The sequence below is a fragment of the Trachemys scripta genome, chromosome 3 (assembly GCF_013100865.1).
Source record: "Trachemys scripta elegans isolate TJP31775 chromosome 3, CAS_Tse_1.0, whole genome shotgun sequence".
NCBI lineage: Eukaryota > Metazoa > Chordata > Testudines > Emydidae > Trachemys > Trachemys scripta.
In genome coordinates, this window is record NC_048300.1 from 124,501,672 (window position 1) to 124,514,420 (window position 12,749).

Genomic DNA, 12,749 nt, shown 5'->3' on the forward strand with positions numbered 1-12,749 from the left:
TGAGGGACAACAGTGTAAATGCAAGAAGACATAAAAGGCCAAGATTTTCAGAAGTGGCTAGTGATTTTGGGTGCATAACTTGAGACACCATAGAGGAGGCTAATTTACAGAAACTACTGAGTACCCATCCTCTGAAAATCAGGCCCCATTAAGGTGCCTCAGTGCATCCAAAAATTGAGGCACCCAAAATAGTCATTTTTTAAAACCTGGGTCAACTACAGCATTAGTGGCAAGAAAACCACAGGAAATCTGATGTGTTTTTAGGATGCATTTGAGGGTGGGTTGAAGATCACACTGCATAAGGAGTGGGAGGCTGTTCCAAGTGTATTGCAAGCATCTTTAAGGTGATGTTCAACTATGAAGACTATATAAAATTGCCACCTTCTTAATCAACAGATCTGCACTTTGTGCATATTCAGTCATATCTGTTTATATTAATGACAAAAATACTCCTGTTAGCAATGCAGAGCCAATACAGCCAAGACCCCAATTCTGCAGAGCACTTGCATGTGCTTATCTTGATTTCAGTGGGACTTAAGCACATGCTAAAGTGCTTTGCTGAATCCAGGACTATGGGATCAAAGGGATGTTCAACTGAGTTAACTTAATATGATTGACAAACCCTCTTATAGCATGTCCACGCTTGGAAAAAAAGGTGTGTTTTTACCAGGTATTAGCTAATGTGGTAGCTAACATGGTAAAATCCAAGTGTGGACAAGACATTTATAGTTTTAACACACTGGCTGGTTGAGGTAAACCCTAGGCTCTACCCTAAAAGTAAACAAATGCAATAAATTGCAAACACTAAATTTGACTTTCACAATTCTTTAAAATTTAATTATGTATGGCTTTATCAGTAACAGGAAAATTTAGGTTTATGATGTCCCTTTAACTCTACCTTAAACAATTCTAATTATTTAGCAGGAAGCATTTTGAGTTCAGGACAGGATGTTTGGGTTTTTTTGGATACCTTTACCTTTAAATTACAAGTCACAATGCTAACAGCATGTGGGAAACAGAAAGCATCAGAATGGAGTTCCAGCAGCCACTGATGGAGTCACAGAAGTGGCATTAGATAAATTATAGTGGAATGAGTTGTAACTGTTGTTCTCTGCTCCATTTGTTATAATGATTGAGATTCAGCTGTTCAGAGGCAGTAGTGCTAGGGTTTGTCAGGACTAAGCAACTACTTTAGCAGGGTGGAGCCTCTACTGGAGAGTGGAAAAATTGACACAGGGGGGATTCAAAAAGAAAAAGATCTAATATAAGATATAATAAGAGAGCGCAATATAAATAAAATAAGAAATAAAAATAGCCAGTATAATGAGGAAAGAATACTAAAAGGAGGAAAAGTGGATAAAGTACAATGCAGAGAGAGGCAATGCAGAGTGGCAATGTTTGCAGGGTGTGGAGAAAACATGGAAACGCTAATTTAAAACTAAATAAAAAACAAAAAAGTGGGAAATATAAAAGACAACAAGAACTAGAAACCTGTACTGAACAATTTTTTTTAACCAACTACTGCCCAAGCAACATTTATAAATGAAAATGAAAGCAATTTTTTCCAGGTTTGGTTTATTCTGTGCATTTGGCACCTTAATTTTGCAGATTCATTATGGACAGTTTTCCTGGTGGTTTGTGCGGTGGTTTGCCTTTCACAAAGCTACCAGTGAGGAATAATATGTTGGAGAACTGGAAGGTGTGGTTATAAAAAACAAAAAAACAAAAATAGCAGGGGAACTTGGGGACAGGGGTTGTATACAATATTTTAAATGAATTATTTTAAATAGACTAGATTTCAGGTTGGCAGCGTCTCTTTAAGATATGTAGAAGAAAAAAGCTCTAACTCCAACAATTCCATTACTAGATTCTCTTGTAGGTCCTCTTCTCCTTCCCTGCCACCCTCCACTTTGAGATTAGACCAATCACCGTAAGGTCTAAGCACCACTATATAGTGCACTAATTACTGAAATAGTAATTTCTCTGAACCCTGGAGACAGGCAATGCAGTTATAGTACTTTGGGATCTTGTTAACAAAATCTGACCTACACTTTTAAAAATACATTCTGACAACATTTTTTACTGAAAGAGTGAAGTGGATAAACTAGAAATGTTTTCCCAATTTTCATGTTTTTTATGCTCACTGACTTGTAAGTTTTTCAGTTTCTGTTTCCAGTACTTCAGGATGTTTTAGGCAAGAAACTCACATCTCCAACACACCAAAACCTTTCCATTTCCCCATAAAATATTTTATCAGAACAATGATTTTTTTAGCTTATGGAAAAGAGTTATAAAATGTGCGTTGTAGAATGATATTTGTTGCAACACCACACAGAAGAATATAGGGCCTATGGACCACTGAAATTAGATGTAAATCCCGCAGCATACATGTTTGATTGATTTTTGAGGGAAACAGCAAATCTCAAGAAATCCAAACATAGGTCCAATTTCTACATTCTGTCCTAAGTGCCAGGCATAAAGTTCTACTGCTTGGAACACACCAAAAAAGTAGCAAGGAAGAAGGGATCATGCAAAGTCAAAGAAATAGGACTCGGGGAATTTTTAAACTTCACTGAGCTGAGAATGATTAAGTATTTCTACAAAGCAAAAAGTTTATTACACATGAAGAGGTATGGACAAAAATTAAATAGATTCCCTCCTGTCCCATATAAGTGTTTAGGAAAGGCTGTTGGACACAAAACAGCAAGCACAGCAGAAAAAACATGCCTGTTCTCATCCCCAAAGTAAAGCATTTCCCCATACTGAAATCCTTATCCCCCATCTTGCCAACAACAGCTTTTGATTTTTTAAGGCAGACTTCCTGAATCAAATATAGTGTTAAGCTTCAAACTGACAATGAAATTGAAAAAAAATAAATAAATTAAGCATATCTTAACCTAAAGGAAGTTTAAAAAAGAGAGAAAAGAAAGTATTGTTTGCCTTACCATGATGATGATAATCCTTTTTGTTTTTTTACAAAAGAACAAGCAGACTATGAGATGTGAGATGCAGTCGCGTGTGTGTTAACAAAAAAACCCCTACTCCTCTGTAATCCTGTCACACCTTAGGCCCCCCTCCCCTGTTTTTCACCCTTTCTCCTCGGAGTATCCAATTTAAAAAAGAAAGTAATATCTGAACCAAGCTCTTCTGACTGATAAGTCAAGTCATCTGACAGGCAGAAAATGACATCTACGTGAGGAGTTCAATTACAGTTGTGACACTTGGGTTTCTAAGGGTTAATTAAGGAGGTGAGTCCTTTAGTAGGTGTAACATCAAAAAGGGAAGAACCTGCTGTAAAAAATTAAGGCGGCAGAGTTTGGCAGATGCCTAAATGCATTAATTAGCCTACACGATACAAGAATGCAGACATGCAATGCAAGGGAAAAAACCCACACATCTTTGTTCCCATAAACTTGATTCAAGTTTACTGATCTCCATTTAAGATACGTATACCTTTGTTCAGCAAGAGATTGGTCCAAACTGACATCCATATGTATTTAGCTCCTGAATAAATGCATCATAGATACATATTTTTCCATGGTCTAATGGAAAACACCACTAAGTATTAGAATTTAAAAAGAAAAATATAGGAAGCAAAGTCCAGTGAAGTTTAAGATTTCCAGAGATAATATTCTACTAGAAAAATAACAGTTAAATAATTATTGAATTTAGTAGCTCCTATGTTAAACAGTAAAAAAAAAAATTGATATTAACTGTCCACATCTGTCTCTCAGATTATCTAGCATTGCTTTAGGCGAGACAAATATACATATGTCTGCTCCTACTAAAGACTGCAGTAAATATCAAAACCTCTTGATCCTATAAGGGAAAAAAGAATCTCACTCTGTATACTTTGTCTAACTACTTAAACATCCACCCTGCCAAACAGGACAGGGCAGGATTAACAAAAACATTTTGTTGAATGTTCTTGATTGAAATCACAGGTCTCATACATCTTAAAACAGAACCATTAAATACAATCCATCTCCCTCATAATTCTGGATGCAAATCGGGGGGTGATGAAGGATCTAATACACGTATGTGTTCTATATTACTGTCTGCAGGTCCCTCATTCCTCTGCATTTTGTGAGATTACATTATCTTGTCTCAAGCTCTTATCTCTAATTAAATAGCAATATCATGTTAGTAAGTCTAGAATTACAGTAGGAAGTCTAATTTAGTCCCTTTAAAAAAAAAAGGCATTTCCTAATACTCTTTAAAGAAAACCACTTGTATAATTTTTGCAGGTGGGAAGGAAGGAAAATAGGCATCTCTTAGAGATGTAAAGCAGAAGTGTCTGTACTAAAGAGTAATTTGTAACTCAGCGGAAACTAACTCTTTCAGAGGACCCTATCAAATGCTGCTGTTGACTCATCCCCTCCCTTTCCTTTTTAAGTCTTGCTGTCAATGCAGCTCTGTAGTTGTCCTGAAAATATATGACATTTGAGCAGATCTTATAGCATTTCAGAAGATTTGCAAGAAACATGCAGAGCCACCTTTTTATTGCCAAAGCACCCAGTAATCAATTTATTATGACAAAGACAAAGGAATGCAAGCAGAGTTGTCATTATTGTGAATAAATGTGAACAAAAAACCAATAAAAAGCCATTAAAATTGGAGTAGGTCAGTTAAAAAAAATGTATAACTGAGTAAAACTGGCCAGTAAATATTTTTTCAATACAGCCAGTTAGACTCTGCCCCTCCTTACCTAAGTCCCATGCACTTCTGACATCTACAGCAGCACAATACACACACCAAACTCATAACGTTTGCACCAGAACACAAAACCTTACGCTGACCTCAGCCACGTGAAAGTCTTACTGGCTAATTGTATCTAATAATTTTTGTTGCCCTTTTCTGAACCTTTTCCAATTCCAATCTATCTTTTTTGAGATGGGGCAACTAGATCTGCACGCAGTATTCAAGATGTGGGTGTACCATGGATTTATATAGAGGCAATATGATATCATTGCAAGATGTACATATGGATGATATTTAAGGAGTTACAGATCTATACTGAGAACTGTTCTGAAAATATGGTGTCCCTAGTCTCGGTTTGCCAGAAGTGGAATGGGCGACAGGGGATGGATCACTTGATGACTACCTCTGAAGCACCTGGCATTGGCTACTGTTGGAAGACAGGATACTGGGTTGGGTGGACTTTTGGTTTAACCCATTTTTATGTAATGATTAGGATAACCAGTGTGTTAGTGGCTGTTGGTAGAGACCTCACGTTTCACCCTTTGATGCACTATTACGTAAACCCAGGGGATCCCTATAAATCCTTGTGCTCCCCTTATGCCCTCTGCCAGTTGACATCACAGGGTCCCTAGGACACATCTCACCACAAAGAGACTTAGGCATTCTGCTGCTCAGCATTTCAACATCTAACTTTTAGTTGCCTAGGAACAAATCCCTGGAACAACAAAGAGCCACACACTGCCTGTTAAGTGCCTAGACTCCCTACACAATGCACAGGAGAGATAGGCACCTTAGAATCAGATCCACAAAAGCCAGCATCCTAAGCAGTGTGCTGCCTAAGCTAGCCAATGGGAAATGCTGAGGAGAAGGATGTGTCATAAGCCCCTCCCCTCTCATGGAGATAGGCATCTAAGTCTGGGCTGTAGGGAGGAGCCTGTTTCTGCTAGCGAGCCACAGCTGGGAAAATCTCTTCTTAAGTCATATGGCTTAGGTGCCTAGCCATTTCTGGTGAGAATGAATCAGGCACTTCCTCACTCCACACCAAATGGCTGGAGGAGGAGGAGTGGGTAGTGGTGCCTACCTTATAAGGCCTAGGCCAGGGGTTACAGCACTGACCCAGGATGCAAGAAACCCAGCTTCAATTTCCCCTCCCCCCACAACAATTGTCTAATGGGGAGAAAAATATTTGAACAGGTGTCTCCTACTCTTCTCAGGCGGGTGCTCTTAACCGCTGAGCAATGGGCTATTCTGATGTGGGGAGTCTCTCTCTTGCTCATTGAAGCTGTTCCATTTTGTATAAATATTTAGTCATTAGGCCAGAGAGAACATATGAGAATGACTCTGTAACCTGGTGGTTAGGGCACACATCTGGGAAGTGAGAGACCCAAGGTTCAGTCTCCCTGCTCCAAGACACTCTAATTATTTCTCGAAAGTGGAATAGGGAGCCTCATATCTGAATAGCCCATACAGACCATGCTTGGGGAATTCTCCTGAGAGGAATGAGGGGCCCCTTTTCAAATCTATTCTTCCTAGCAGACAGAGGGAGAAACTGAATCTGGGACTCCCACATCCCAGATGAGTGCTCTAACCATGTGGTTAAAAGTGGGTAGTGACACCACCACCATGACCATTTTTAATAAAACCTGATCTGGTAGGTGGCCTCTGAGCCTCTATCAGCCCCGGCTGATGAGATAGACGAAGCAATGTTTATCTTCCCCCAGTTTGTGGTTCACACTGGAGCTTAGGTGGGAAATAGGAGTGTCCCAGATCTTAGCAAGCACTGCTTTTTGGCCCACATAGCACAGCTGTGAGGGGAATCCAATCCTCTCTGCTCTGGATCACAGAGGTTCTTCAAGCTCCTAGAGCCTCAGCAGGCTGCAGCACTGGTTCCTCCCCTGGGGCTCTCTGGCACATTTCCTGGGCACTGACTGTCTATTACTCTTCTTGGAAATGGGGTCCTCAGCCCACCTGCCCTAGGAGCAGTGCCAACTCCCCAAGATACCCCAGTTATTAAATAACATCCCTCTCCCAGACCTCAACCCCAAAGATGTGAAGCCACTGGTTTACAGTCTAACACACTCAGCATCACTCAGTAGAAGCAGTAAACACCTACATAGCCGGCACAGTCTAACACCTTTATGCTCTTTCATACTTGATCATGTAAAGTACAGGAAATACAGATCCATACAAAACAATAAACATTAAATGCATGTCCCTGCCTCGGTTTTTACATTTTACATTTGAATTTCTGAATAGGATTTAGTTTAGGAAGAGTGCAACATAACCTATTGTTGGATCAGCATTAATTTCTGTGGTTTACAACATTACAAAGTTAGTTTTTAAGTTAATCCTTAGCATCAACATGATTGAGTAAATATTGCTCTAACTACTGCAGCTCTATTGCATAGTTTAAAATATTTTCTAGACTCCTATTCAAGAGAACCTGATAAGCTGAGGGGGAGCAAGGCCCAAGGAAGGGCAACACTCTAATACAGTGGTTCTCAAAGCCGGTCCGCCGCTTGTTCAGGGAAAGCCCCTGGCTGGCCGGGCCAGTTTGTTTACCTGCTGCGTCTGCAGGTTCAGCCAATCGCGGCTCCCACTGGCTGCGGTTCGCCGCTCCAGGCCAATGGGGTGTGCAGGAAGCGGCACGGGCCGAGGGATGTTCTGGCCGCTCTTTCTGCCGCCAGGGGCTTTCCCTGAACAAGCGGTGGACTGGCTTTGAGAACCACTGCTCTAGTAAACCCAAAGACAATTCCCCTCTCCCTCAGCTGCTGAGAAGGGGGAGGATGCTAGGATTCTTACTGAAGTCCAGTAGGCATCTAATTCATTTGAAATCCTCCCTTTCTCTGACTGCTAGAAAGAGAAAGTGTATGTACTGTCTGACTTCTACATTACTATCTCCCTCCTAAGCCTCTTGACTGCTGTGACAAGAGGGGTCTCTACTACTCTATACCATAACTGGACTTGAAAGAATTAGATTTTTATCAGTAAATGTCGATAAACATCAATTTCACACACCAACATAAATATTTCCATTGATAATCAAAATTTAGATGGGCAAAGAAAGAAAAATGCTTCTAGAGAACCTGGAGTGGATATTTGCTGGTATATTGTGACACAATGTTAACAATTTGTTTTAACAATTATAAAGTTTTAACATATTGAATCTTAGCATCTACCGTCATTAAATAATTATTGCCTGACCACCCCATAATTTTGCACAGCTGTAAACTTTTAAATAAGTAAAAAGCTATAAAAAACCTTAAATAGTCATTATCCATAAAAATTATAAAATAATAAAAACTGAAACCTGCCAAGTCTAGCTGTAGGCCTCAGAGCTAGGAGGAAGGGGGCACCCGGGACTGCCCTTCCATTGTGACAGGGGGTGGCTAGGCAAAATCTGAGTGTGTGGTGTTGCAATCTGCCCTGTGGGGTGGCAGCGCCACTCAGGTTTGGCCTGGCAGCCCCTCTATCCTGACAGGTGTGTGGATGGGACCAGGTCAAATTTGAGTGAGTGATATTGCAAGCTGGCATAGGGGGTTGCAGTACCACTCACTCAGATATGGAGGGAGTGGTTGCAGGGTCTCATGGGCCAGGCTGCTGGGGGGGAGGGGGACAGGCCTGAGAGGAGAAGTGGAAGGTCAGGTGGTGGTGGGGAAAATCTCTGGCCCTCCAACTTTAAATGGTACTCTGCAGCCCCTCCTCAACACTACATCTCCAGCTACCATTTAAAAAAAATATATTTCCCCCTGTGAATAGCTTCAGTGCCTGCCTCTGCTGCTGCTCTCAGCTTTCCCAAGCCCCAGAATAATGAAACTGAAATGTTTTGTCAGTTTCACAGCTGTCCACAAGGCTCTCAGTAGCATCAGTGACCAGGCTGGTTGATTTCAATTTCACTGTGCTGCTGCTTGGAAAAGCCCATTCAGGATACCTCTGCACTAGAGCTGGAAGTGTAACTTACCCCCTCAGAGACACCACACTGCATTGATTGACTTTCTCCTCCTGACTGGAAGGCTATCTTTGCAACTGCAAGGGCTAGAAACTTCACTCTTAAAAATTAAATCTTAAAGGCTGAAGAAAAAAAAATCAAAACAAACACAAACTCCCCAAAATGAAACAGAAATAAAAAACAAACCACAGTCTCTCCTAAAAGAGAAGTTTCAGTATTGCCAATTCAAAAACCATGAGTCAGGCCCTCAAAAGTAATGACGGCTTAAAGGTATGACTTTTTAAAAAATAAATAAATGTAGGCTGATTTTTTTAACTTGCATTCTGGTTTCTGCCCTTTAGGGTATGTTCTGTTCATTTTCATGCTTTTCTCCATAAGAATGAGGACTAGAAACTTACTTTTTAAAAAAAATGAAAGCTGAGATTCTCTCACGTGATCCCGTCACTTCAGGACCTAAGTCTTTAAGAAAAACACCAAATATCCCAAGACTCACGATAAAATAAGCAAGAGTTGACAACACTGTTGTTTAAAGGTATCAAGAAATGGTGATTCTAAATCATTTTCACTATAGCCATTATGTTGTGCATTTACATGGGTAAACCAAGAACAACATTTAAGAATAACTGGGCATTAATATGCACGGAAATCTAATACCTAAATCACAGATGCCAGCTAGGAACAATGTGCCTGAGCAATCGGGACAGCCACCTACTAGAAAATGGACTGAGACTACCCCCACACTAAGCAGCTATGAGACAGTCATTTTCTGTCATTACCACTCAGGAAGAGAGGTGAAGTGTAAGTGTGTGTGTGTGTGTGTGTGTGTGGTCTAACTGGTAACATAAGAGGGAAAGTCTGCATCCCATTACCAAATCTCCCAAATCATCCAATAGCAAACCAAATATCTATAAACTTAAAGTAAACATTTAGTCTGAAATTATAAAAGCATAAGATCGTGGGGGAAGGGATAACTCAGTGGTTTGAGCAATGACTTGCTAAACCCAGGGTTGTGAGTTCAACCCTTGAGGGGGCCATTTAGGGATTGGGGGCAAAAATCTGTCTGGGGATTAAACCTGCTTTGAGCAGGGGGTTGGACTAGATGACCTCCTGAGGTCCTTCCAACTCTGATATTCTATGTATTACCCAGTCGTCTGCCAGAGCCATTTGGTAAAAAATAGCATTTCCACATATGGGAACACTTTCCTCTACTGGACATTTTTCCACAGTTTGTTCACAGCATTACATATAACTGCACATTTGCAAAGTCTAGTCCCCGATAATTTTTGGTGCTCTTATTCACTGAGGATGAAATTCAACCCTGTGCATCGGGCCAGCACAAAGGCTATGCAGTACTTAAGCCAAAATTAGATGGCATGGGCCTTGTGGTGGTTCCTCTGTACCAGGAGTGAACTTCACCTTCAGTGTACATTTTTTTGGGGGCTACTTGGAAGGACAGGGTCCAGAGTGAAACCTGCCTTAAGCAGCAAGCCATGGATCAGTAAATATGGGTTGGTTTTTAGTCAAGGTTAAAAAACTCTACTGGAAGCCTTGGGAATACTTTAAAGAGGTCACTCAGAATAGGGGTTGATTTAGGGTTACCATTCGTCCAGATTCTCCCGGACATGTCCGGCTTTTTGAGTTAAAAATAGCGTCCGGGGGGAATTTGTAAATGTCTAAAAATGTTCGGGATTTCCCCCCCATGCAGAGCGGGGCATAGTGGACAGGGCAGCCGGCTGGATCCTGCCATTCGCATGGGGTTCCGGCAGCCAGAGCCCCTCCTCCACTTCCCCCTCTGGCTGGGCTCTAGAGCTCCTCTCCTCCCCTCCTCTCTCTCCCTCCCCTGCCCTTCTCAGATCGCCACCTGCCGGGGCCGTTCACATCGGCCTCTGGCAGCTCTCGAGCTCCTCCCTCCTCCTCCTCCCCTGCTGCCCAGCGCGCCCCACAGTACGGTACGGTAGGGGGCCAGGAGGTGGAGAAGGGGCAGGGGGGTTCTGGAGGGGGCAGTCAGAGGACAGGGAGTAAGGGGGGGTTGGATGGGTCGGGAGTTCTGGGAGCAGGGAGCGGTTGGATAGGGCGTGGGAGTCCCCGGGGTCTGTCTGGGGGAGGGGATGTGGANCTGTCAGGGGGCGGGGAGCAGTTGGATAGGGCGTGGGAGTCCCAAGGGTCTGTCTAGGGGCAGGGGTGTGAATATGGGGTGGGGGTGTGGATAAGGGTCGGGGCAGTCAGGGGACAGCTAGGGTCCTAGGGGGGCAGTTAGGGTGGGGGTTCTCAGGAGGGGCCAGTCAGGGGACAAGAAGCAGGGACGCTTAGATGGGGGTGGCGTTCTAGGGTGCAGTTAGTAGCAGGGGTCCCAGGAGTGGGCAGTCAGGGGACAAGGAGCAGGGCGGGGGTTGGAGTTCTGAGGGGGGCAGTCAGGGGTTGGGAAGTGGGAGGGAGTGGATGGGGGCGTGGCAGGGCGGGGGCAGGGCTAGAGTGGGGCTCTCCCCCCCGTGTCCTCTTTTTTGATTGTGGAAATATGGTAACCCTAGGTTGATTTCTTGAGGTGGATCTGTAGCGCAGGTGTCACTGGACATATTTTAAGCTTCTCTCACGCTTCTCAATCTTTTTTTTTTTTTTTAATAAAAATGAAGCCTTCCTACACTCATTCCATATCTCCATCTTTAATGCTAAAGTCCTAAAACCTAGGACACCTTCCCCTTACACAGATATGCAAGAAATGCATGGTAACATTATAAAAATGCTAACTAAAATTGTGACCTTTCACCTCCCCATCTTTTGCATTGTTCTTATTGTTCTCTAGGATCTATGTTAGCTATCAACAGTAATACTAAGCATCTCTGACCAACTACAGCTCACCAGCTCAAAGCGGAGCTCCCACTAGAGAACAGCAGAAAAATGGAGAGTCACAGAGAAGTATTTAACGCTTCTATGAATCAGCCATAATAATCAAACATGGAATAAAGAAATGGTATTTTTATGAAGTAGAAGAGATGAGGTTTTAGATGGTGTGGGAGGTAGACAAGATGGGAAGGGGAAAGAGGGAAATTTGTATTAATGCAGAAATACATTTGTCATACAAATGGAGATAGGATTGGCAGTGATCTGGGAGTGTGGAAAAAAGAGGAAGTACAGGAAAGTTGCAGTGATGTCATCAGTCTAGTCAGCAGAACAGTTCTTTTTTAAGGAGACTAGTAATTTTGTTGAGCAATAAGTGGCTCTGTGTTATGATTGTCTGAGAAACTACTCTTGTGTTGTAATTACACACACATTTCAAGGTTTTTTTCAGGATAAAGGGATGAGCAAGTCTATAGTGAACTGCATTACAACACCATAGCTTTGATCGTAATAGCCAGATATTTTATACAGCATCGGTGGCCAAACTTCTTAACATGTTGGCTGCATACTGAATAGAATGCAGGCTTCTGCCTACACAATAAGCACAACAGTGTTTTTGTAACCAGTTTGCAAGACTTATCAGACTTCGTTACAACAATTACTGTTGCATTGTGTGCATGCAGCAGCTTTTTTCACAGTACAACCATATTTGTGTATCCACAACTTTCATGCTGTCTAACTATATTTGTATCACTGCAACCTAGGACATTTGGGCAGAAAAATGCTTCAATAAAGGATACAGTGCCCAGAGGACATATACCGCTATGGTTACTCTCAGAGGATTAACTGTACTGTTGTGATGGGATGGACTAGGCCCTGAGGTCCCCTGCTGAACGCCTCGCAACCCTGCCTCATCCCACCCCAGAAAAGAGCAGTGGAGAGGGTCTTACAAGTGAGCTAGAGTGGATGGCATGGGAAGTAGCCAATGGGAGGGACTGCAGGGAGCAGCCAATCAGGGCCCAGCAGGGCCATTTAAAAGAGGCTTCAGGGCCAGAGTGAGTTCAATCTGCTAGCAGCGACTGGGGGAGTAAGAGGTGCTTCTGGCTGGCTGCCTGCCTGCAGAGGCTGGACAGATCAGTCTGCTAGCAGGGACCAGGGAAGCAAGAGGTGCTCCTGGCTGGTTACAAGGTCCAAAGCAGGTAGTTACTGGCAGGGACCAGGGGAGCAAAGAAGGAACTTCTGGCTGGCTGCTGGGACTCAACTA